Consider the following 3,310-nt stretch of genomic DNA (forward strand, 5'->3'; position numbering starts at 1 on the left):
GACGTTTATCACTCTTATTAAGTGAACCTGTAATTGTTGAGGATTTAGAACTGGGTAAGATAATCCAAAGATTTGCAGCTGTTTAGGCCTGAATAGGTAATCTTTGAAGCCGAAATTTTGACTTGTATATGTGTTATTAATGCTATTTGTTTATTGAATTTAAATTAATAAAGTATATTTGTTATTTTAAGATTTTAATAAAATGTACTGAATGAAAATAAACAATAAAATTATATCAAAAAGTGTATGTTATTTTCTTAACTGAAAACCATCGGGGAAGAAAACGTAAGACGGTGGATGAGAAAACGAAGTTGTCCACAGGAGATGGCTACCGTGAGAGCCAGCCTAGCTGTCCTCTGTCACTACTAAATCATGGTTCCTCTTACAGCAGGTTGCCTCCTTTACCCCTCCCTCTAGTGTCACAGCTTCTGCAGGATGTTCTTGCCTCCTTTACCCCTCCCACTAGTGTCACAACGTCTGCAGGATATTCTTGCCTCCTTCACCCCTCCCTCGAGTATCACAACGTCTGCAGGATATTCTTGCCTCTTTCACCCCTCCCTCGAGTATCACAACGTCTGCAGGATATTCTTACCTCCTTCACCCCTCCCTCGAGTATCACAACGTCTGCAGGATGTTCTCGTCTTCTAATACCCAGTCAACCTACAGTAGCCACCACCAGCCTCCTTCCAGTCACCAGCGCCGCACTCACACACCAGCATTCGCTAACCCCTAATTTACAACGTAAACACAGCTTTTCACTCTCTTATTGTTTTACCTTAATCCGCTCGTGTCTTAGACTGACATTAACTCCCGACCCAGTTTAACAAAATTTAGTTTCATCTGTAATATGTGACTTAATTGACAATTTCTCAGCTACGATATTGTGACTCATAAAAGAATAACAAAGGACAATACAGTGACTGGAACAATACACTAATAACCGACACATGGGAGAATAAATCTTATGACGGCGTTTGGGTCTGACTTGGAGCGACTTGTCGTTCATTATTCTTAAGCTGAGAATGTTACTCTTCTGTTAGAGTTTATCAATATCTTATACAACATTGAAGAATAGGTAAAAGGACACCAGTGTAATTAATGTGACATTTTAGTGTGTCAACGTTTCGCTCTCCAGGAGCTTTATCAAGGCGTTACACATGTGTGTGTCGTTATATCTAACGTATTGTCGGTAACATAGGAGCATAAGAAAGAAGGAACACAGCAGGAGGCCTACTGGCCTTTGCGAAGCAGTTCCAATTCTCCCACCAGCTTAAGCCAAAGCCTTGACCTAGCTGCTGTGGCTCGGTGATGGAACAGTAAGTCTAACTTCGACTTGATATTATTAAGTTAGACTCACCTTACTCAACTTAATTACACATATAGAAAATTGCATTGTTATTTTGTGTAGTTTTAAACATAGGTTAGATGAATATATGAGTGGGTGTGGGTGGGTGTGGGTGGGTGTGAGTTGGACTTGACTAGCTTGTGCTATTAGGTCTGATGCTGTGCTCCTTCCTTAAGTGAATGTGACCTTACCTGACTAGGTTAGGGCATTGGCTTAAGCCGGTAGGAGACTTGGACTTGCCTCGTATGGGCCAATAGGCCCATACGAGGCCTATTATACGAGAAGTATAAGTCTGGGCTCAATTATATCAAATTGATGCATTGTCGCAGTAACTTGTGTAATATCCACCCCATCAATTAAGACTCAGGTGATTTTTTACAGTAAATTAAAAGCATCGTTACTTAGAGAACGACAGTCGTACCGAAATGTCGTCGCGAGCTTCTACGTGAGAGGTTATTCGTGCAGCGTTACTTACAGCTACATCAAACATTGCAAGACAAATGGCACTTTAAGGGACACGTCAGTTCCAATATTTACAAATGATGTGTTATTTTCCCCTTTAATCTGTCTTGTCCATAATTACTATCGCATTTTCTTAATTCATGGTATAACTTAATGGATATTTGAGGCCAACTGTGTTGCAGAGGAATGTTCTCAAAGATATATATATACGTATATCATGTTGCAACCTCACATATACGTACATCATGTTGCAACCTCACATATACGTACATCATGTTGCAACCTCACATATACGTATATCATGTTGAAACGTCACATATACGTACATCATGTTGCAACCTCACATATACGTACATCATGTTGCAACCTCACATATACGTACATCATGTTGCAACCTCACATATACGTACATCATGTTGCAACCTCACATATACGTACATCATGTTGCAACCTCACATATACGTACATCATGTTGCAACCTCACATATACGTACATCATGTTGCAACCTCACATATACGTACATCATGTTGCAACCTCACATATACGTACATCATGTTGCAACCTCACATATACGTACATCATGTTGCAACATCACATATACGTACATGTTGCAACCTCACATATACGTACATCATGTTGCAACCTCACATATACGTACATCATGTTGCAACCTCACATATACGTATGTTGCAACCTCACATATACGTACATCATGTTGCAACCTCACATATACGTACATCATGTTGCAACCTCACATATACGTACATGTTGCAACCTCACATATACGTACATCATGTTGCAACCTCACATATACGTACATCATGTTGCAACCTCACATATACGTACATCATGTTGCAACCTCACATATACGTACATCATGTTGCAACCTCACATATACGTACATCATGTTGCAACCTCACATATACGTACATCATGTTGCAACCTCACATATACGTACATCATGTTGCAACCTCACATATACGTACATCATGTTGCAACCTCACATATACGTACATCATGTTGCAACCTCACATATACGTACATCATGTTGCAACCTCACATATACGTACATCATGTTGCAACCTCACATATACGTACATCATGTTGCAACCTCACATATACGTACATCATGTTGCAACCTCACATATACGTACATGTTGCAACCTCACATATACGTACATCATGTTGCAACCTCACATATACGTACATGTTGCAACCTCACATATACGTACATCATGTTGCAACCTCACATATACGTACATCATGTTGCAACCTCACATATACGTACATCATGTTGCAACCTCACATATACGTACATCATGTTGCAACCTCACATATACGTACATCATGTTGCAACCTCACATATACGTACATCATGTTGCAACCTCACATATACGTACATCATGTTGCAACCTCACATATACGTACATCATGTTGCAACCTCACATATACGTACATCATATGTATGAAGGGATAAAATAAATGATAAAGTCTCGTTGTTT

At 39.7% G+C, this 3,310-nt stretch overlaps 1 protein-coding gene across 1 annotated transcript in view; it reads left to right on the forward strand.

Annotated features, from left to right (window-relative positions):
* LOC138851260 (U-scoloptoxin(11)-Sm6a-like) overlaps positions 1-245 on the forward strand; it is a 105,639-nt gene extending 105,394 nt beyond the window's left edge. Inside the window, exon 4 of the mRNA XM_070080189.1 lies at positions 1-245. This exon is cut by the window's left edge and continues 545 nt beyond it. The gene's annotated coding sequence lies outside the window, so the exon portion shown is untranslated.
* The last annotated feature ends 3,065 nt before the right edge of the window (positions 246-3,310 follow it).

This window comes from Cherax quadricarinatus, unplaced genomic scaffold (assembly GCF_038502225.1).
Source record: "Cherax quadricarinatus isolate ZL_2023a unplaced genomic scaffold, ASM3850222v1 Contig211, whole genome shotgun sequence".
NCBI lineage: Eukaryota > Metazoa > Arthropoda > Malacostraca > Decapoda > Parastacidae > Cherax > Cherax quadricarinatus.